This window comes from Tenrec ecaudatus, chromosome 17 (genome assembly GCF_050624435.1).
Source record: "Tenrec ecaudatus isolate mTenEca1 chromosome 17, mTenEca1.hap1, whole genome shotgun sequence".
In the NCBI taxonomy this organism is placed as follows: Eukaryota; Metazoa; Chordata; class Mammalia; order Afrosoricida; family Tenrecidae; genus Tenrec; species Tenrec ecaudatus.
In genome coordinates, this window is record NC_134546.1 from 52,550,524 (window position 1) to 52,574,909 (window position 24,386).

General features: G+C 44.4%; 1 pseudogene; it reads left to right on the forward strand.

The window, feature by feature from the left end:
* The first annotated feature begins 556 nt into the window (after positions 1-556).
* Positions 557-24,386, forward strand: part of LOC142430447 (mediator of RNA polymerase II transcription subunit 6 pseudogene) — a 34,585-nt pseudogene continuing 10,755 nt past the window's right edge.

Sequence of the window (24,386 nt, forward strand, 5' to 3'; positions counted from 1 at the left end):
TTCCTCCGGTAGCAAAAATCATGCCACTACAGGCATGTACATAGATGCCCAAATCAACAGTACATAAGCAAATCTAGCAGTATACAAAAGATTATCTATGTCAGGGTGGATTGGGGTTAATGCTAAGAAAGCAAGTTTGGCTTCACATTAAAATCAATAGAATTCATATGAACTGAATACGGGTTAAAAATCAATTCAACATCCACTCGTGATTAACTTCCAATTTAGGAATAACCAGGTAAAAAGCACTACACAAAATACAGAGCTAGCATAGTAAACTAAAAAATTAACACATCCCCCCTGATTAAGAACAAGAATTCACCCTCACCATTCCTATTCAACATCACACCGGAGGTTCTGGCCAGTGCACTAAGGCAAGGGACATAAAACAGATCGAGATTATTTTAAAAACCAGAACTTTCCATCCGCAGCTGGCGTGATTGTGAACACAGGGAAACGTATGACATCCACAAACAAGCTATGTGAGCCAACCAGTTAGCAAGGTTCCACAGGGTGAATGGCCAATATTACAGAACCCACTATTTACATACTGACAATGAACCATCGGAAAGTGAAATTCCCAAGGACCGTTTACCTGGAAGTTATGAAAGCCCAGAATGTATTGACGGTAAGTGCAAGGCTTGCCCACGTAAGGCCGCGAGACATTGCAGAGGGAGACCCCAGGACAGGGAGGTAACGGCCAATTGGGTTTAAATTGTTTCCAACAAAAGATGCTGGGAAAACTACATCCACACACGCAAAAAGGACGATGCAGCAAAATGGACGGTCCTAGGGGTCCGGTGGGGGGTGGGGGGGACGTGGGGAGGGGGGTTATCGAACGGGCACAGATGTTTCTATTTTGGATGACAGAGATCTGGTAGCGGACAGCAATGATGGCGGCAAAAGACGTTAGATATACTTCATGGCCCTAAATGGTGATCCCAGTGATAGATCTGGTATCGTGAACATGCTATCAGGAGAGACCGGCCCCTAGAAAAGGTCATGTTTGGTTTAAAAAAAAAGTGTGGGGCGGGGGAATCTGTGAAAAGAAGACCCACAAGATGACTTCACACGGTGGCCATGGCGATGGACTGGGGCCTAAAACTCGTAGATGCAGGTCTGGCCAGTTCATTCTGTTGTTCGTAGGGTCACTGGGTTGGACTGGACTTGACAACACCTAACAACAAATATGTCACCACACACACATGTTTTCAAACATATAAGCCTTACAGGAGGCTGGGGAGAATGCGTCTCTGGCTGCGATGATGTGGTCTGGTTCACGAGGCTGACGCAGGGCTGGGCCAAGTGTTCGGAGTGACTAGACATCAGGGATCAGAGGGAATTGCACCTCATGTCATGGCTTTAAATGTCACCTCTGGGGTGCTGCCACCCAGGCCTGTCCCCTTAGTTTCCCAGCAGCTATCACCACTTAACTGCCTAAAAAGCAGCTAATGCTTTGTCCAATCCCCCACCGGCTCCTTAGCTCCCTACATGCCACCCCAAGCCTCACACCTGTCCTCCTGCAGTCGTCCTCTTTCCATAAGTTACAACTCCATCCTTCCAGCTAGCGAACTAGTCAGGCCAAACACTTGGAATCATTCTTGGCCTGCCTTACACCCCTTTGTGATCCATCCAAAGACTTGGCCAACTCTATATTCAAAATGTGTTCAAAATCAGACTCCAGACCTCTTACCACCTCCACGGCGACTGGGCTGACCCTCCACGCGTCCCTCAGATTGTCGCAGAGCCCCGGCACAGCTGCAGCTATCCTGGAAGACAGGGCTCCCTCCAGTGGCTCCTCAGCGCACTAACAGTCAAAGCCAAAGAAGATAGTTTATTTATTGTCTGTTATTAGGGCCTCGAGTTTAGTGGTTCTCAACCTGGGGGTCGCGACCCCTTTGGGGCTCGAACAACCCTTTCACAGGGTCACCCGATTCATAACCCTTTTACAGAGTCACCCCCCAAAAATGACAGTAATGAAGTAGCAACAAAAATGATTTTACGGTTGGAGGGTGGGGTTTACCACCACCTGAGGAACTGTATTCAAGGGTCACGGCATGAGGAAGGTTGAGAACCACTGCTTTTGTTAAAATGCCTGTCTTGTGAGTCCAGCATTTTTAAAAACGGTTTTCTCTCCAGGGTCTGAAAGAGTTCAACCCACTCGCCGCCCATCCAGTCGATTTCAACTCACCGCGATGCTCTAAGACAAGGTAGAACTCCCCTGTGAGTTGTTGAGACTAAATCATCCAGGAGTAGAAAGCCTCATTTGTCTCCGGCAGAGCTGCTGGTGACTTCAAACTGCTGACCTCGTAGTTAGCAGCCCAACGCCTCCCTACCATCCTCCCAGGACTCCTCTCCCGCCTGGTGTATAGTAGGCCGGGGATGCGTGTTGATGCTGGGTGCCCTCAATTCTGTTCCCCGTGCACAACAGAATGAAACACCTCCCGGTCCTGCGACCTCCTCACAAGTCTCCCAGGGCTGAGCCCACTGTTGAAGCCCTGGTGTCCATTCTTCTTGTGGAAGCCTATTTCTTCTTTCCCGCCCCCCCTCCCCCCGCCTTTTACCAAGTAGGATGTTCTTCTCCAGGGACTGGTCTTCTCCTGACAACATGTCCAATGTCTATAAGATGAACTCTTGCCATCCTTGCCTGTAGCGAGCACTCTGGCTATACTTCTAAATCAGATTTGTCTGTCCTTTCAGCAGTCCATGGTATTTTCAATAGTCTTCTCCAGGACCACAGTTAAACGCAACCATTCTTCTTCGGTCTTCCTTATTTAGTGTCCAACTTTCACATGCGTATGAGGCAATAGAAAACGCCATGGCTTGAGTCGGGTGCCCCTTCAGTCCTCAAAGGACTAAAAAGGTCTTGTGCAGCGGATTTACCTAATGCAACACGTCATTTGGTCTCTTGACTGCTGTCTCCATGAGCAATGATTGTGCCTGCAAGCAAGACAAAATCCTCGACAACTCCAACCTTTTCTCCATTGAGCATGATGCTCCTATTGGTCCCGTTGTGAGGGGTTGGATTTTCTTTGCATTGAGTCGCTGTCCATCAGGAAGACGGCAAGCCTTGTTCTTCATCAGCAAGTGCCTCAAGTCCTCCTTGTTAAAGCTAGTAGGATACATCCCATCCAGAATCAGCGTTATGCGAGGAGGAGGAAAAGGCAGAAGAGGCCCCAAGGTCTTGACTTGGCCTTGACTTTGAGCCACTGTGCCTCTTGAGGCCCCCGAACATGGAGCTGAAGATGGGCCATGGAGAGCACCAGGCACGATGCTCTAGGGCTTTTAGGAACGAAGCAGCGTCAACAGTGACGGATATATGTATGACAACAGCAAAGAGTAACTGCTGAAACTACTTATGAACTACCCATGCCTGATAGGCTCTGGCTCCTGGGTTTGAAGACTTTAGGGGGGGGTCCTGGTTTCATAGGGCACTGGAGGGTCCTTGACCTAATATAATGTTCAGAACCTCTGTTTTTCTTCCTACGTACATTGTTTCGGGGGCACTGAATTGTTTTACGTGGCTCTTCTAGCCACCGTCTCTAATCTCACCAAATGGCTTTCCTCGCATGGGCTGATAAGAAGTGGGAGAAGGTAGTGATACAGTTCACCTGTAAGCCACTATGCAGGATGCCCTGGCCTGCCACCCTGCTGGGGATACAATGAGCCCTCTGACAAGCAGGAGGAAGGGTCTCCTTACCAGCAAGAATTAGGAGTGGAGCTCGTCCTCTGGACCTGAGATGCATACACAGTGAACCTCCTGGATCCAGATAATAGCTAGACAACCAGAGAAGCAGCAGCATGGAGCAGAGTGGTGGCCTTTCCAACCCACAGATCAAATTAAGCTGCGTGCTTGTGTGCAGCTTGACAGAATGGGATGCCGCTGGGCAATTAGCTTGGGAAGCTGGGCTTGCTGACCCACAGCACTTGAACTGAACGCCTTTTGAGTTAAGGCTTAAAGTGGAGTGGTATGCCCCTTTAGGTATCTATTAGCAACGTGACATTTTGTAACATGTCCTGGTAAACAAATGGCATTACATCTTGCAAGCGCTTTAATCGTAAGTTTTGTCTGAGTGCCTGTGTAACCATTACAATGGATATTAGAAACTAGAGAGATATATTATAGATCATTAATGAAGGCAACAGAATTGTGTCGTGCCGTGGGTCTTAAAAGCTTGTACGCAGCCATTTAAGGCGCGGCATTACTATGTGTGTGGTGCAGCTGAGGGACAACAAAAGTCAGGACTGGAAGAGCAATATGGAATGTGTGGCTAACTGCCTCCAGGAGCAATAGCCTCCTGGGCCTGGAAACCAGAAGAACTGAATGGTGTCCAGCTACCACTGCTGAACATTTGATCAAAGTTTCTGTCGAAGACTCCAGACTCAAAGGGGGAAAACCCAGAACAGAATTTCAAATTCCCCCGAAACTACTGCCTTGATATCGTCTTTAATTGTCAAACCCAAAGCCTTAAACTGAACAATAGTTTAGCTTAACAAGTAAAAATGTCTGTCTCATTGAAAACGGTGGCCTTTTGAGGACTGTTCCATGGGATCAGATTGACAATCGCAACTGAAATGACTAGACCGAAACCTCGGGGGAAGTGGAATGCATGTCACTGAGGGGGAACAACTCAAAAAAGGAGGGGGAGAGTCCTTGAACAACTTGAAGACTGTTGTTCCCTAAACCGTACAACCTGTTGAATTTTGCTATGCGTTTTCTCAACAACAACAAAAAAATTAGAAGATAAAACAAAGCAGTATATCACACAGTTATGCAAATAGCTACTTACTAGTATGTCTGTCATCGACTTTTTTTTTGTTTTGGGTACTCATTCTAAACACATAATTTATATCTTTTCTCCTCATTTCTTCCCCCTCCCTCCACCACCCTCTCTCCCTCCCGAACCTTTGATAATTTATAAATTATTATTATTTTTTCATGTCTTACACTGTCCAATGTCTCCCTTTACCCACTTTTCTGTTGTCCGTCCCCCAGGGGTGATTGGTTCCCCACTTCTCTCCCACTTTCTCCTTACTCTCCTGGTATCACTACTCTCATTATTGGTCCTGAGGGGTTTATCCCTCCTGGATTCCCTGTGTTTCCAACTCTTATCTGTACCAGTGTACATGCTCTGGTCTAGCCAGATTTGTAAGGTAGAATTGGGATCATGATAGTGGGAGGGGGGGTGCATTAAAGAACTAGAGGAAAGTTGTATGTTTCATCATTGATACACTGAACCCTGACTGGCTCGTCTCCTCCCTGCAGCCCTTTTGAAAGAGAATGTCCAGTTGTCTACAGATGGGCTTTGAGTCTCCACTCTGCACTCTCCCTCATTCACAATGATAAAATTTTGTTCTTTGATGACTGATACTTGATCCTACCAACACCTCATGATCACACAGGCAGGTGTGCTTCTTCCATGTGGGCTTTGTTGCTTCTGAGCTAGATGGCCATTTGTTTATCTTCAAGCCTTTAAGATGCCAGACACTCTATCTTTTGATAGCTGGGCAGCAGCAGCCGATCTTAACCAAGTAAACGAAAGAAAGATGTTAAATGGTTCCAGTGGCAATAAAACAACTCACAGACACTTGACAATTCTCTTTGGAAACTGAGTTTAGTACAACATATGTTGAGGTCCAGTGTTCATGGGTTTAATTGTGTCCCTCCTCGCTGGGTGTAAATTTTAATATCTTCGTTGTTACTGTAGGGTGTATTTTAAGTCAATCTCTTCTGAGATATAACAGATCAAATAGAAGCTAGCACGTAACGATAAAGGGAGATACATGCCAAGCCACATGAAGACCACACATGAGCAGAGTTCACCCAACAAGGCCATTCCTCCAGAGCTAGGACAAAGGGAAAACTAGGGTCAGCACACTGAAGTTGGACTACCAAATGGTGGGAAAAACATCTTTCTGTTTGTTAAATCCACCTGTGCAATTGACTCAACAGTAGTGGATTTGAGTTGAGATAATTAAGACATTCAGCAAAAATGCTGACACACACAAATGCGGTATGTAATTGAATGAAGCCAATATGGCAAATGCAGTAGCACATGGGCTGTTAGTGGTTGTCCTACATGTTGCTCAACCTCAATCATTGTACTGTCATATACCTAGCCTTTCATACGCTAAACACATTGCACCCTGAAACTGCCTGTCATCTACAGAATTCTGTTTGTGTCACTTGATAAGTCATGATTTCCGTTTATAGAACAGTGGGATTGCTATTACTATCATTATGGATACAGCAGGGGGCCTCAGCCAAGACCGCACACAACCTCCGGCCTGTAAGGTTGTGCTGTCACTGAGCTGTGACCGTGGGGGCACATAGACACTGCTAGGCAGATTGGCGCAGGGATGGGGATGTCCTTTAACGCATGCCCAGAGAGCCAAACACAGGAACACAGAGCAGTGCACGAGGCTCAGGTTTCTGGCCGGTGGGCATGGGTGGGAGCTAAACCTGGATTGGCCCACCTGGGCCAGGTGAATTCAATTCAGCCAATGGGGTCGATCAGGGGTCGTCCACCACGCCTCCCCGTGGAATCCTTGAAAAGACAGGAGCCTAGAGGAGAGAGGAGGGAGGGAGGGAGGGAGGGGGAGGGGGAGAGAGAGAGAGAGAGAGAGAGAAGAGGGGGGGGGAGGGGGAAGAGAGATCTAACATAGAGTCGCAGGGAAGGAGAAGTTGGTCTACATGACGCTGAGCAGTTTCTGCCAGGCTGCATGGTCGGGAGGAGTCCTATAGGTACCGTGTAAAACCTGAAACTTCTCCTAACTCTCATAAAACTCACTTGGATCACGAACCAGGCTTCGGCGTGAGTTCTTTCTTGCGTGGAGCCAAGGACGGAGATACAACTCTATCTCCAGAGAGATCTAACAGACACCTCTTCAGAATACTCTGGGGCGTGGGACGTAGTGGGGGAGGGGGAGGAGAGCGAGTCTGGGTGATCAGGCTCAAGGAACCGGAACAAAGCAAATCACTCTGGGGAACAACGGAGACCCCTGGGTCTAACCAAACCTCTGCTCCCAAAGCTCTACCTCAGCACTGTGAAGATCGGCTCGGAGAGGGTCCTCAGGTGAGTCACATGAGAAAGCACAGGCTAGGTGAGGACAAACCCTTTTCCTCCTCCCTGGCTGCAAGAATCTAGTAAGTTCCCGTTGGAAAGTTGAAAGAGCCTCCTTTCATGTCTCGGTTGACCACGAGGCCAAAGGCTTGCTCTGGCTGCTGAGTGGGCAGTTCCGTTCTGTGGGGTGTGCTTTCCGGAGTTACCTGATTCTGTAGAGGTCTGTGCTTTGCACTGTCCTTGAGTTATTTTAATACTCTAAGGTATAGAAAATATACAGGAACCAAATGGCTCTTGTCCTTAGAAGTAGAAATGAATTTTCTCTAGTAGAACCAAAGCGCTTGTCCTGGAGGACTTGGCCAGGTTCCCATTGGTTTGTAAATTCACTTCCGCCTGTCTGATTGCTTCCATGTGTGTGATGCCTAATGGACTCATCTAACCGATGCCTATCAACTGAACTGCCAGGGAAGGGCACCTTTTCCTGGAAAATCATGCCCTGGTTCCCAAGGTGAGTGAGTCTTGCAGCGATGGAACTTCACCTGGAACTTGCTGGCTCTGTTTCCCCGCCTTGCTTCACTCTACTGAGTCTGTTTGTCCCCCTCCGCCCGGTGTCATTTCCCCCTGAGGGGAGCGTGACAAGGAGCTTGGCTGTACAGTCTGACCAATACCCCTGTCACAGTGGCCTTTGGAGATGAAGCAACTGAGAGTCTGGGTTGCTAGAATGTTCCTTCTCCTTCAAACTGGTTTCTCTATTTGCATACTTTCTGCTTAGATCAATCAAGCATCCCATGTCCACCACAAAGAATAGCCCCCCTGTTCTGTGGACCAATGAGATTTTGTGCGGCTGTGTTGACTCTTGACCTGTGCTGAAGATCTCTAGCTGTCAGTTCTGTGTCCATGTCTTGTGGGAAACAAAGATTTCTCCCAAGTTGTCTCCCCCAAATATATGGCAAACTTAGCTGCTTGCGAATGACTATACACTTGGAGGTCATCAGAAGTAGGTCAGCGGTTATTCTCCCTAAGGGTTATCAGCCATCCAGAGCAAGCAGTCACCACTGTTTATCCCACAACAAGTAGGGCCCACTCCCTTCTGATAAGGGTTGCAGTTGACTCTTTCCTTGTAGGAGACCCCAGAGAGGTCAAGCCCACCCAAGGGTGACCAAAGTTAGGCCGCCATCATGAACCTAGGGTCCGCCCATCTTGTCACATGTATGCCTTAGGTCCTCCCCTTCCTATCATGTGTACAGTCCTAGCTCATCCTCTTCTTGTCACGCTCATGCCTATCATACATCCCCTTCCTATGATGTGTGTGCTGATTGTACTGCCTCTTCCTGTGACATCTGCAATCACGCCCTCCGAAGTAGTTATAACCCTTGGTTAGCAATAAATGGGTCCTCGAGTATCCTGCCGGGTCCCTGCCCCACCTGGCCTTGGCCCACGCTGTGTGCAGACCTGGCTGGTAAGATCATGGCCATCCAGGAGGTGAGCATGCTACTATGAAATGTGTCTGACTCCATTATTTCAATCTCTCTTCTATCTGTCATGCTCTTGATGACTTTAATATAATATTTATATATCTCAACCATACAGTTGTGCTTACTGAATCCTTGCTTAGTGGTGGGGGGCTGGCCCCTTCCAACCACAATGTCTGAAAGTCAGAAAGTGATTCTGTTAGAGTGAATGGTCTTCCTATCTCCAAAAGACACTCATAAGTTCTGAAGTTTCTTTAACTCAGAGAGATCTGTTCTGATCAACATATAGAGATAAACAAATATTTCTAGAAATTGAGTATTCCTAAAATTCCCAGAATAAGGAATTGCATCTCTAATCCTTTAAATATACTAGATTTGAATAAAATTATTTTTGCAGAAATATTTTAAGAACCTAAGCTCATGTTCAGAAAGGTAAAATCTTTTGGTAAGCAAAATTAGTTTAATAATTTTTGTTTAAGAAAAACAGCTATTTCTTTATCAGTGTTAAGTATACTGCATAGTTTATTCTACTTGAGTTTTTCAAATAAGCTATCATTAATTACTCCTACATATTAAAATTAGGAATTAATTTAAAACTGCATAAATAAGTGAAATCATTATTCTGACCCACTTGAATCATAATTTTTTTAGGTTTTTTATTTATTTTATTTTTTTAATCGTTTTATTAGGGGCTCATACAACTTTTATCACAGTGCATACATACATCAATTGTATAAAACACATTTGTAAATTCATTGCCCTTATCATTCTCAAAACATTTGCTCTCCACTTAAGCCCTTCATTTTTCCCCTCCCTCCCTACTCCCCCCTCCCTCATGAACCCTTGATAATTTATAAATTATTATTTTGTCATAGCTTTCCCTGTCCGACGTCTCCCTTCACTCCTGTTTCTGTTGTCCGTCCCCCAGGGAGGAGGTCACATGTAGATCCTTGTAATCAGTTCCCCCTTTCCAACCCACCCTCCCTCTACCCTTCTAGTATCACCACTTACACCACTGATCCTGAAGGGATCATCCACCCTGGATTCCCTGTGTTTCCAGTTCCTATTGGTACCAGTGTACATCCTCTGGTCTAGCCAGACTTGCAAGGTAGAATTGGGATTATGATAATGGAGGGCAGGGGGAAGGAAACATTTAGGAACTAGAGGAAAGTTATATTTTTCATTGCTGCTACATTGCACCCTGTCTGGCTCGTCTCCTCCTCAAGACCCCTCTCCAGGGGGATCGCCAGTGGCCTACAAATGGGTTTTGGGTCTCTACTCCGCACTCCCTCCCCCCCCCCCCCCCCCCCCCCCCCCCCCCCCCCCGGTCATTCACTTTGGTAAGATTTTTTTTGTTCTGATGATGCCTGATACTTGATCCTTTTGACACCTCGTGATCGCACAGGCTGGTGTGGTTCTTCCAAGTGGGCTTTGTTGCTTCTAAGCTAGATGGCCGCTTGTTTACACTCAAGCCTTTAACACCCCAGAAGCTATATCTTTTGATAGCCGGGCACCATCAGCTTTCTTCGCCACATTTGCTTATGCATCCATTTGTCTTCAGTGATTGTATCAGGGAGGTGAGCTCACAATGATATGATTAAATCATAATTATGTTTTGTCATATGTCAGTTAGGAATTAATTTCCAAAGTAACTTAAAACCTGGGACTGATGTCAAATTGAATTAATTGAATGGATTTCATTAGACATGACTTAAAAATAAGTTATTTCTAAGCATCACTTAAAGTTTATATACTTTTGCATCTTACATTAGGGCACAGTTTGGGGCAAGCTCATTTTAGTAAACATATTCTCCTTTGCCACTTTAAGAAGCTATTTGAGGGGTGTGTGTGGCAACAGAAAGTTTTAATGAACTTTGGGGTCTGCTAAAATGCTTGCATGTGACAGACCAGAGCACCCCCTAGTTTTTCTCCATGAAAAAGTTCTTGAATGATTTGGGCAATGAATGTACAAATGTGCTTTACACGATTGATGTATGTATGGATTGTGATAAGAGTTCCTCTAATATAGTGATTAATGAAAAAAAGAAATAATTCTTTAGTTGACAGTTATAATTGACGTACTGAGATCACTAGCAACACACACACACACACACACACACACACAAATTTACTGACATCAACTAAGATTCAGATTCATAGTAACCCTAGATGACAGAGCACTTCTCCTAAGAGCGTCAAGGCTGTCGGTAAACCTCATCTTTCTCCCATGGAGCAGTTTGGGGTTCAGACTGGTGACCTTCTAGTTAGCAGCCCAATGGGTCACCATTATATGACCAGGGCTCCTTAGAACCAATGTTCTTGCTGTGCTGTATTTGAAATATCAGTGACATAGCTTCCAGAATCCCAGCAACACACAAGTCACTATAGTATGACGAGCTGACAGACAGGCGGTGGCCTTCGAACCGATAGTGGCAGAGAAATACAATTATGTTTACACCTTTTTTTTTCCACCTTCGTTTTATTTATTTATTTATTTATCTATTTATTTATTTATTTTTTCACCTTGGTTTTTTTAAGGAAAAAGTATTTTGTCCATTTGAAAATCATTGTAGTCATGATTGTACAGTACTGTTTGATATGACTGAGCTATTGAATGGTATGATATCTGAATTATGTCCTAATAAAATGATTTGGAAGAAAATAAAAATAAACTGTTATATGAGTCAAACTTTATGATTAGCCAAATAGTGTTTAATGAATCTTGCCCAGTCTTTCTCCCAAGGAGCTGGTGGTGGTCTTGAACTGCTGACCATGTGGCTCACATCCCAGTGTGTAATCACTACACCACCAAAGCTCCTACTAGGATTTGTTGCAAGTAGCCTCTGTGTTTAAGCTCTGTGAAAATTTCCTTAACTGTAATACTTTGCTGCATGCTTCCAAAGTGTTGCTCTATTTTGGAACATTTTATTCCCTCAATCAACTCTTTAATAAAATAAAAGATATGTGGTTGGAAGGGGTACCAGCCCCCCACCACTAGTTGTAGGTTTAGTGAGCGCAATTGTACGATTGAGATATGTAAATATTATAGTAAAGTCATAGAGAGCATGAGAGAGAGAAGAGATATAGAAATAATGGAGTCAGACACATGTCACAGTAACATGCTCGCCTCAGCCCCACTTGGTGGTCCACGTGGAGAGAGGGGGAAGGGAAAGAGGACAAGGGGAAAGGGAACAGGAGAGGGAGGATGAGGATTGGAGAGGAGAGGGGAAGCTGACTAGTGGCTAAGGGAGGAGCCCAGAGAGAGCTCTTTATTGCTAAGCCAGGCTTATATCCCTTTGGGGAGTGCAAGCCCACTAATTACAGATAGAGACATACGTCACAGGAAGGGGTTGCACTATAGGTTATACAGCAACGAGAGGGGGACAAGCTAGAGATATACACACAGTACGAAGGAGGGATTGGGGGTACATGTGACAAGATGGGCGGATCCTAGATTGGGGTGGCAGCCTAACTTTGGATGTCACTGAGCCGATTTGGCCTTTTCTCTGCCTCTCCATAGAAACCATTATCAGTAGGGTGTGAACCCCACCTACAGGGACCAGACTACTGGCCCCAAGCCTTTAGGGAGAAGTAGCCCATTGTCCTTAACAGCAGGGAGTAGGGCCTACCTTCCGGGAGGGAGGATGTCTCCAAGCATCTGACCTCCCACATATTCTAGCAAAAAGCCCCTAATGTTGGCATGTCTTTGGGAGAGACAAAGCTGGGGAAAAGTCTCTTTATAATCCCACAAATATACGTGTAAGAAAAAAAAATGTATTTTATCCAAAAGCAGCAGCTCTCGGGTTTTTCCGTCTCAAAGGCAAAGGGCTCTGGAGCTTACCAAGGAATCAGGAAGTTTCTGTTTACTCACAGAGTTTCCGTTTACGCCACTGGTGTTCACCATATGGGACATTGAAAGGAAAATTTAAATACTTCCTGGTTCATTTCAAGATAGCAAGGAAGCACACTTCGCTTGTGGACCAAAATCACATCTTAGACGTATTATATAAGTGTTTCAGACCACGTGGAGCATCCGAGAGTGAAGCGGGATGGGCTGGGTGGACAGTTAAAGCTCTATTTGTTGCCAACACTACAATGTGGTGGGCTTGTCTTCCGGGTCTGCAGGGGAATGCTTTTCACCTACAACGTTTACGCTTGCCTGCCTGGGAAACTGGTGCCAGCAGCAGGGATTCTGTGCCTTACTGGCATACGTTTACATACTTCGAATAGTCTTTATGAAAATCTCAGCTGCTTGTTTAAGAGAAACAAGCCCAATCATGGTTCTGACTTTTGGGTTATTTCTGATTGCTTATTGTCACTTTGACAAGGTACCTACACATGCATTGTTAGTCAAGCACCCAAATCGCCTCTGCCAACTGCTTTGACTTGGTGTCCCCTGAGCTGGACCCCAAATATAGAAAAATTAGACTCAACATTTCAGGATAGCTTTTACACCAGAACTGTCTTTGTCATTCCCCAGATGATGCCTGGGAGATCGCAGTGATCTGTGTCTCTCACTTTATAAAAATAGAGCTGATGGAGATAGTGATCATCATAACACTTGAGACAGAAGGCTCCAGGAGTCCCCGGGGCTCTGTCCACGATCCCGCTGGCCACACAGAGGAAACGCTCCTCACAGCTCTCACGACTTCGATTTATGCTGCGTTCCAGTAGAGACTTCTCCCTTCTGAGACGACTTATTACAGAAATAAATTAATCACAGAAGCGTCTACCATCTACATGGTTTCTGTTTTAACCTGGTGCTTGTCAGGTCTGCGTGTGTGTGTGTGGTGTGGTGGTGTGTGTGTGTGGTGTGTGTGTGTGTGGTGCATGTGTGTGCATGTATGCGTGTGTGCGTGTTCTGAGGGTAAGGATGCAGGGAGAGGGGGAAATGGGCAAATCCAGAGTATCATGGAAAAGGAAAGTGCCAGGCGCTGCCAACCTTCCAATACTCCAAAGAACAGACACTTAGGATCCGGATTTTGAGATGGTATTATGTACACCGCTTTCCTATAAAACTCTCCAGGATTGCCACGATTCTTTACCCCTGGAAAGCAAGCATCTTCCTGAAAGCAGACTGCTAACCTAAGCCCCCGAGGAGCAAGAATTACATAGGACTGAATCATCTTATGAGGGATGATTTACAGGGGTTATTGACTTGTAGGATTGATAACCATTGGATGTTCCATTTTTCTGATAGGCATATGTCCTTCTTTCGATGTGTATCCTCTTTCTAAAACTGTTTGATAGCTAAACTAAAATAAAATATTTTGAAATGACACTGGATTCTCTACCACCCTTAGCCCCAAATTCAGAAACTCTTACTAAATCTTTTTACATGTCATGGCTATACGGTTATTTGCATATGTTCAATAAGAATGTCCTCATTTTCATTAGGAAATTTTGGGCAGTCATTGTGCAGCCAAGGTTTTACCCGGACTGCTGGGATCCTCATTCAGTCAAATATGACAATCCATTTTTAAGGAACGAAGGCTGACTTTACTTAGGGATCCAGGATCTTCAAAGTTCTCTTAGGAAAATTGGCTGGTACCTAGCTTTTAGGCCCCTTTCAGGTAATAAGCAAGGTCACTCCTTTACGGGCTGGATACTCTATTCAATTTTGGAAACATCAAAAAAAGAGGCGCTGTTCAGTGCCAATACAGGCACCATAATGGAGCTTCTTAGGTTCTGTTTCCCAGTCTCAAGATAGCGAGTATTAATAGAATAAACCAAGCCAACTGCCATTGGCTCGATTAAGACTCTTAGCAGCCCTATGGGGCAGAATAGAGCTGCTCCTTTGGGTTTCTGAGGCTGAAAAAAAATATTTTAAAATCATTTTATTGGGGGCTTGTACAACTCTTATCACAATCCATCCATCCATCCATTGCGTCAAGCACATTTGTATATTTGTTGCCATCATCATTCTCAAAACATTTTCTTTCTACTTGAGTCCTTGGTAGAGGCGGAAAATCTTTATGGGAGCAGGCTGCCTCATATTTTTACCACAGAACAGCTGGTGGATTTGAACAACTGATCATGGAGTTATCAGCCTGCACTTAACCCACATGACCATCAGAGCATCTTACATAGCAACTAATAGAGGCTTTTAAAGTCTGCTCTGAGAGTTGTAGTGAAAACTTTCAGACAGAAGTCAATTTTATAACTTTCATGGATGTCCAGGACTGAATGGCTCAGATTTGCAAAAGCAAACCCCAGGAGGACCTGAATGGATCACTAACCCTATTGCTGTGCCCATGTAAGGTGCATCAGCCTTTTTTGGATCAAGAATATCACGTTTGTAATCAAACAGGGGGCGATGATCCTGAAAACTGAAAAACCCTGAGATGGACCCAAAGGAAAGCTTGCAGGGTTGTGCTATCCAGCACGTCTTTCTGGACAATCGCACACCTCATGCTCTTTGAACTGTTTTACAGCTCTGCAAATTGTAGAAAAATTATGACAATTCAAATGACTCCGTTCTCTGGAAATGCAAATTTTACTATTGTCTTGTGGAATATGACGGTGCAAACTGATTGGCTTTGCATCAATTGTAACTTACTTTCAGCTTTCCGGACTGTCTACATGTGTGTGCTGCTGCTTAGATTCTCCTTTGACCTGGTTAATAACAGCCCTCATTAATTAGTAAATTAGATAAAACTTTGATGTGCTCTTTTAAATGGAACCAGGCATTTATTTATTTCGTTATTTGAAAATGATCTTTTCACAGCAGGAAAGCTGACCCCAGGCTCCAAAGCCTAAGAAGGTTCCTACTGAGGCTCCAGGGTTGAGGCATGCAGCAATTACACAAGAGGGTAACCTGACGGCCCAAAGTGGAATCCCCCCCCCTCCAAAGCTATGTATTTAGCTTTTGTGTATATATATATATATATATGACAACCTTATCACCTTCAAAGTACTCTCCATTACACTTAATGCATTTGTCAAATCCGTGATTCCATTCTTGGAAACATTTTTCAAACTCATCTGTTTGGATGGCTGACAGCACCGCCCTCATTTTTTTCTTCACCTCTTCTAAGTTGTCAAATTGCTGTTCTTTCAGGTCCCTCTGCATTCACATAAATAAAAAGACGTCTCAGGGAACAAGGTCAGGTGAGTCAGATGCATGGGACAAGAGAGGTCTGCTGTTTTTTCCCCCAAAACTGGCGCACATAAATGGCTGCGTGAGCAGGTGCACTGTCATGGTGGTAAAAGCAGTCCTGTTTGCCACAAATCATGCCTTTTTTGGATGCACACTGTTGCAGTATCTTTGCAGAATCTCTAAGTAGAAAGCTTGATCAGCAGTCTGACCTGGTGGAACAAACTCCAAATGCACTAGGACTCGACATTTTCATCCATTCGGGGAGTTGATGGGCATCCCAAAAGAGGTTTGTCATCAATCGGTATTTACCTTCTCTGAAACAAGAAAACCACTCATTCTCTTGAGTTTTTCCCATAGTGCTGTCCTTGTGAACTGTGTTCAACATCACAACATTTTCTGCGACATTTTTCCTGAGCAGGAAACAAAATTTCACAGCTGTATGCTGTTCTCCTAAATCGGCCATCACAACACAATGAAGTATGAGTGAAACTGCTTTTATGAAAAAATTCACTGTGACCCGAGAGAACCTTCTGTTGTACATGAGCCGGACAAGAACAACTGAGACATGAGACTGGGAGAATTAAAAGAGTTTATTGAAGAAGAAGGAGAAGGAGAAGAAGAAGGAGGAGGAGGAGGAGGAGGAGGAGGAGAACCTGCGCAGGGACCAGCAGCCTGAAAAGAAGAGGCAGCTTGGCTGGCCAGTCCCCCTGCTTACAGACCTAGGCTTTTATAGGGCTTCATCCAACAGTTGCACTGTGCAGCGGTGCAAGCAAGCTGGTACAGAAGCAGACTTTGCGGTTAGGCGGTTTCCCAATTTCCTGGTACAGGATAGTCTGTTGCTAGTTTTTTAAGAACAAGGGGCTATTTGGTTTTTCTGAGAATGCTATAAGGCATTGGTTGCACTTTAGGTCTGGTGTAGAGTGTTTGCTTAATATAAATGGCTTTACTTGGGCTATTACACTTCCCAGGCGACACCACATGGTGCACTAACTCAGAGCCAATTATTCAATGTTCTCCTAGTGGGAAAATGCATCTGTACTATGCAAGCTCTGCCCAGAGGAGCATTTTTCCATTTTGGGGAGCAGGGGGTGGGGGAAACTTATGGCCTCTTGTAGGTCTCAAGAGCACTTACAAAAGACATGGGTGATACCCTCAGGCCTAGACACGCACTGTGTCTGCTTGCCTGCAGCACTGGTTTCTCGGCGGCCACCACGCCGGGACTAGAAAGAGAGACGCCTGGAGATGTGCTTTTGAAAATCAGCCAATCATAAGTCTAAGGATCATGCTAAGAGTGATACATGGGGTCACCACGAGCAGGGGCTGGCTTGCCAGGGTGCCTAGTCTATTGGAGCAGTTCACAGACTAAAATATCCGAAGCATGTTTTCAGGACATGTTATGTATAAAAGTTGAAAGTAAGACAAAAGCTGCGATAAAGCAAGTTCTATCTTGGATAAAGCCCTTTGGCCAGGAATAAACAGTGCCTATAAAATTCTTCTAGCTATCTCACGACATTTACTCACTAAAAGCAAAACAAAACAGGAAGCAATTTATTTCAGAATCACAACATTCTGTGGGTTGCCTTCTGCCATTTGTAAATTGTGTGCGAACAGAGAAGCAATCTACAAAATCATTTTAGAACAGAATGTCAAGCAACAAAACTATCAAAAAGTCCTCTTTTTTTGCCCTTTAAAGAACTAATGGACACAGAAGTATAAGTTAAAAAGTATGACTACTGACATTCCAGTTCATACATACATTGTCAGGGAAGCCCGCCCCGAACACATCAGGCGCAATTGTACAGCGATAATATGTAAGGATCATAGTAAAGTCATAGAGAATATGAGAGATAAGAGGGAAAGTAAAATGAAGGAGTCAGACACCTGTCATAGTAGCATGCTCACCTCAGCCCTGCTTGGTGGTCCACGTGGGGATCTGGAAGGTGGGAATGGCAGGGGAGAGGGAGTGGGGAGAGAGCGACCGGGGGAGAGTGCATCTTTATTGTGTTGGGGCTATTTGTAGGTAACATTAAGACATGCATATTCTGTAGTGACATGTCACAAGGTGGGTGGCAATCACAGTCAAGTCCCTGAGCTCACAGGTGAGGAAACTCAATACCTGCATAGGGGAGAGGCAACGAGGGGGAATGGGTGCCTCCCTGGGAGGAGATGAACAGGGAATGTCTGTGTATTGCCTCTACAGGGAGACAGAATCAACCATGTGCTCACGTTAAGGCAGCATAGCCGTTGGGGGAGAATCTGCAGGAATGACCATTGTTAGCTTCCGACAGTACAGAACCACGGGTTTCTTCCAAACAAAGGATAGTTCTCCATGTCTCTGCAGTGAGTAGAGAGCTGCAGTGTTCTCTCAGCCATACGCGTGCCTTACTCTCACGGGGGCGCCTCAAAGAGAAGATCCAACCCAAACAGCAGTACCAAGGGGGCCGCTGGTCAGTCAGGGCTAGAGGCCAGCTCCGAAGGTTCTGGTGACTGGTTTTCAGGATCCCAAAGGGGTCATCTTGATGATTTTCTCAAAGGACATGATCCAGGGGGCCCCTTCTGAATGAGTTTTACAGAAGGTAGAAAATTGCACAACTGACAAAAAGGCCAGGCAAGCTTCACGGCGGAATTTTTTTCATCGTGCTGACACATCTGCTTGTCCTTGAGAGTAGCAAGCAAAGCTATCTGAAAAACCTTTCATCAGAAACCATACCCCCTACATCTTACAGCCCTGACCTTGCTCCTCTGGGCAGGTCTCATTGTCCACCCTCAAAAACACATTGAGAAGCAACATGCTCTAAGTCCCTCAAGAATGCCCAAACGGCCCCAGAAATTATAGGGTGCCGGTTAGAGACATGGAAACTACCGACAGCAGAACCTCGAAACAAAAATTCACAACCATCCAGTGTTTCCAGTTCACGGCGATGTGGGGAGACCACAGCCCCACGTGGTAACTCACCCCTGTGTGAGTAAAATCCCAAAAAACTGACCGGCCGCTCTGACAAGACGGGTCAAGTGCTCCCAACAGAAACAGAGCCAGAGGCGTCAGTTGCTCCCTCCTCTGAAAGGCTTTCAGAAAAAAAAATTTTTTTAAGCAGTGGAAAGAATACACAATTTAGGGGGGGAAAATCATGATAAGAAAAGAGGTTAAGTGAGACAAAACTTCTGCTTTTTAACAGTTAATTCATGATAACAGCCATCTTTTTCCTGGGGCAGTCATTAGGGTAGGTATGCCCAAGAAAAGTCTTGGGAAGAAAAGAGAAGCAATTGTGAAGCAGTAGAAATAGCCTGTGACCTAAAGCAAATTACTCAAAATCGGAGCCTCGTACCTACCTTAAAGGGGCCTGGGACGATCCGAAGAGGTAATGCATTTCAGAGTACTTGGCATATCAAGGTGCTCAATAATGTTTATGAGCAAAGCAATAAACTCTTGAATACGAACTACGGTCTGAATTGTCAGCTATTTCTGTAAATATAAATACGTACATATATAAAGGGCACCAGTAGAGAACGTGTGAAAAGGAAATGAGCAAATAGACAAAGGGAGAGTGTGTACTTTGGGACACTCCACAACAGTCTGGCCTTTGAGCTTCTGAAATTGACTTATAAAGCTTATTTTATATGCGTAAAGTGGTCAAGTAAACACAAAGTATACTAAAAGGGGGGCTTCAAAAATTGCATTATCTTTTAATTCTATTTTTCATGGCTGTCTGAAGCCCTCTCATTGTATATATATATATACATACATATATATATACACACAAATTTATGAAAACACATTAACTTCCCCACTTTCTGAAATTTCTTTAAACAGATTTTTTGATAATTACATATACGTTTTGCGGTAGAAAGCTAAGTACTGTGACTGGGAATCTAAAATTGGTGCAATATTTCTTCCTATTGTGTTAACATTCACAGTTGAAGTGCCAACGCAAAAACTCTGCTTTTCTTCTCCACTATAAATTAGAGTAAATTCTCATAACTGCAACGGAAGGCCACAATAGACATGCCGACACCTGACCGGTAGCAGCTCAGCTCAGCACAACTATATTTAGGCGGCAATAGCATCAGCCAGTGCTGACAGCAGCAAGATTCTTCACATTATCTTTTCCTATGTCCAAATAGACTGCTTTGCTACCCCTATTTTTGCACTTAGGAAGGCTCTTTAACTCCCTCCATTATAAGCAATATAAAACACATATATTCAAAGTCATACATATAAATAACTTGTGAATTTCCATGCGACTTATTACCTAGGAATACTGTTTTGACTGTGTTTGAATTTGTAGTTGTAGAGCATAAATAAATGAATAATACTCTTTGTGATGATCAAAATAGCTAGTTCAAATCTGGTTTGAAAGATTACATTGTCCCCAATCCCAACCACATGGACACGCACCCCTCCCCGCAGAAGAAATTATTTCAGAGAACAGCATTGAATCTGCTGCTCTGGAAGAGGGACCTGTCTGATCAGAGCAAATGAAGGGGGGAGGAAGAGAGAGTAGAGCCAATCCAGGTCCACCAAACCTTGAAGACGATATTCCCACTCAGAGCAGCCAGTCCACAGAGAAGACCATATGGCCAGCCCCACAATGAGACACAACATCCCTCACTGACCCACAGCCCTACAGGGAAAACACTGGAGGCACAGTGCAGGAATTGCTCACGTTCTGATCCCACCACACCAAGGCAAAACACTAAGGGTGTGGAACAGAGCACTTAGGCAAAACACTAAGGGGAACAGAGCGACAAAGTCCCAAGGGAATACCAAAAGTAGACTTTGGGGCCAGGTATTGGTGTCCCATCAGATTCGACTGGAAAACACTCCTAGAGGCCAACAAACAGTCCTTGAACTAACTACAAGCTTTTCTTTCTTGTCATTTTGTTTAGTTTCTTCTCATTGGCTTGTTGTTTTGTTTTCTTTTGTTGCTTAGTTTTGCTCTGTCTTGTTTTTGTGTATGTCATTATCTCCTCAGGTCTGTCTAAATAAAATAGGCTGGATGAACAAACTGGAGGAGAAAACAATAGGACCACAGTTCCAGGGGGACATGGGAGAGGAGGAGGTGGGGGGAGGGGGAAAGGAAGTGGTGCTAACAAACCCAGGGACAAGAGAACAACAGGTGATTCAAATCAGTGGTGAGGAGGATGCAGGAGGCCTGGTAGGGTGTGACCAAGGGTAATGTACCCGAGAGGAATTACTGAAACCCAAATGAAGGCTGAGCATGATAGTGGGACAAGAGGAAAGTCAAAGGAATTAGAGGAAAGAGCTAGGAGGCAAAGGGCATTTATAGAGATCTAAATAAAGGCATGTACATATGCAAATATAGTTATATATGAGGAGGTGGAAATAGATCTATGTGCATATATGTATAAGCTTAGTATTAAGGTAGCAGATGGACATTGGGCCTCCATTCAAGTACTCCCTCAATGCAAGAATACTTTGTTCTATTAAACTGGCATTCCATGATGCTCACCTTCCCGACACAATCACTGCAGACAAAGCGGGTGAATAAGCAAATGTGGTGAAGAAAGCTGATGGTGACTGGCTATAAAAAGAAATAGTATCTGGGGTCTTAAAGGCTTGAAGATAAACAAACGGCCACCTAGCTCAGAAGCAACAAAGCCCACATGGAAGAAGCACACCAGCCTGCGTGATCACAAGGTGCTGAAGGGATCAGTTATCAGGCATCAAAGAACAAAAAATCATATCACTGTGTGCTCACCTTCCCAATACGATCACTGAAGACAAATGGGTGCATAAGCAAATGTGGTGAGGAAAGTTGATGGTGCCCAGCTAGCAAAATATATAGCGTTTGGGGTCATAAGGGCTTGAAGGTAAACAAGCTGCCATCTAGCTCAGAAGCAACAAAGCTCACTTGGAAGAAGCACACCAGCCTATGTGATCATGAGGTGTCGAAAGGATCAGGTATCAGGCATCATCAGAACAAAAAATCATATCATTGTGAACAAAGGGGAGTACAGAGTAGAGGCCCAAAACCCATCTGTAGGCAATTGGACATCCGCTACAGCAGGGTATTGGGGAGGAGATGAGCCAGTCAGGGTGCAGTGTAGCACTGATGAAACATACAACTTTTCTCTAGTTCTTAAATGCTTCCTCCTCCCTCCCTCCCCCCCACTATCATGATGCCAATTCTACCTTACAGATCTGACTAGACCAGAGGATGTACACTGGTACAGATAGGAACTGGAAACACAATGAATCCAGGGCAGATGATCCCTTCAGGACCAGTGGTGAGAGTGGTGATACCAGGAGGGTGGGGTGGAACGGGGGAACCGATTACAAGGATCTACATATAACCACCTCCCTGGGGGATGGACAACAGAAAAGTGGGTGAAGGGAAACGTTGGACAGTATAAGACATGACAAAATAATAATTTCTAAATTATCAAGTGTTCATGAAGGAGGGGGAAGCGGGGATGGATGGGGACAAATGAGGAACGGATGCCAGGGGTATACATGGAGAGCAAATGTTATGAGAATGATGAGGGCAACAAATGTACAAATGTCCTTTACACAGTTGATGTATGTATGGATTGTGATAAGAGTTGTATGAGCTCCTAATAAAATGATTAAAAAAAAGATTACATTGTATTGTTAAATTTCAAGTAAAATCCTTACTGTATACCTTGTTTCCCCTAAAATAAGACAGTGTCCTATGTTAATTTTTGTTCCCAAAGGTGTGCTCGGTCTTATTTTCAGGGGATGTCTTATTTTTCCATGAAGAAGAATATGGTACATATTTATTGTTGAACAAAAAAGGAAATATATTACCTGTATACGGTACGGTAGTAGTTGTCATCACAAACCAGCCTAACCAGACAAACTGAATCCTACAGTATCAAGAACTTCTTGTTACTACCATTATTTCCATGTACAACAATCTATGATATATTTATTCATTTATTCAATAACAGTCATGTCATCATCTTCCGGAACATCATCATAACAATCCAAACCCTTATTTTCGGGGAGGTCTTATTTTTGTGGGGATGCCTTATATTTCAGCGAGAGGCAAAGCTGTAAGTGGGTCTTATTTTCAGAGAATGTCTTACTTTAGGGGAAACAGGGTACTAGATCAGACTGGTACACTGCTGACTAAAAAAATACAAATGATCCCCGCCGTTCATTGTGATTTTTGTTTGTCTTGTTTTTCCTGTTGACAGAAAAAAGAATTCATCATCTATTTCTGTCAGAAATAAAAGTGGATCGACCTGCCCTATTAGAAGACAAGTGTAATTACAGTACCACCGAGATAACATTTCTCTTCTATCAGATTGGCAAAAGTCCAAAGTTAACAACATACTCTGCTGGGAAACGAGGACTTCAAATGCCTACGCAGAGCAATTTGGCAATAGTTACGGAATTTAGAAATGCCTATTCCCTGGAGCCAGCCAAATTCTTGAGATTTACCTGCACCCTGTAAAATGAGGTTATTCAGTCTGGCACTATCTGCATTAGCAAAGGATTAGAAACAACCCCAGTAACCACCAACAGGATTCAATGCACCTAAGTACATGCATAAAAATACTGGATGTAGCTGTAATAAATAAACGAGGAAGCTCTCACTGTGTCCTAGCATGGAAAGAAGCCCAAAATATATCATGAAGTGAAAGAACCACGGTGGGAAAGTATAAACGGACTCCCCCCAAAAAAACCCCACATACCCACTGCCAACAGGTGGATTTCAACTCACAGTGATCCTGCACAGGGTTTCTGGGTTTATAAGTCTTCATGGAGCAGACAGCCTCATTTTAGTGGGTTTGAACCACCTACCTGTGGTAGCAGCCCATTGCTTTTTCTGCAGCTTATATTCTTCAACGACTGCTTCACCTGTTGCCTTGACAGGAAATGACTAGAGCAGCCCATCCCACCCGGCAGAGGCGCAGGCCAAGGAAACGAAAGGACGTGATATGCAGAACGAACGTGGGGATCGACCAATGGGACGGCAGGTTTCGCTGAGTGAAATATGATTGCTCTGGACCAGAAAACAGAATGTTGTTTTCCATTTCCCTCTAACCATGTTGAATTTTATTTGAACCCTGGGATCCTGGAAAGTAGCAAAAGTGTTAAGTAAATCCACCCTGGTTCTCTTGAGTTCTGGAAAATGGTTAGCTGAAAACACCATTCTTCTCATAAAAGCACAGAGAGACTCATGACGCCTTCTGGTTTCTCTGTGACAAGCCCGGCCACAGACCCTCCACAGTCTCATTCTTTGCTTCATAAATGAACTGACTGGCTTGTCCTCACGGATTCCTCACAAGCAACACGCTTGTTAACGAAACTTGGGTTGTTTCTCTCCTTCCCCAAACTTGGTTTAATATACAGTTCCTCCTTCAGGGTGCCCCCTGGTGGTTCTTTGTAGGCTTGTTTACTCACAAAATGAATAATCCATTTTGCCCAACTCTGCAGAGATACTTGTTGATCAGAACATCGTCCATGTTGCAAGAGACACTCCACCCCCACTTGTAATAATTCTTTTGGTCCCTTAGAATTATGATTCAACTGTTAATCTCTTCCCATCTAGAGCAAAGATGAATGATCGAAGACACAAAGAAAGAGCCAAAGGACCAATGAACCACATCAACCACCGCGCCCATGACATTGAAAGTAGAACCAGGTGGGCCCAGGTACCATTGCTGCTGTTCTAGAAAAGATCACCATAGGGGATCCTGAGGAGAGGAGAAGAAAGCATATAAAAACCATACCTTCTGAAAGTTATGAGGGCAGTGAAT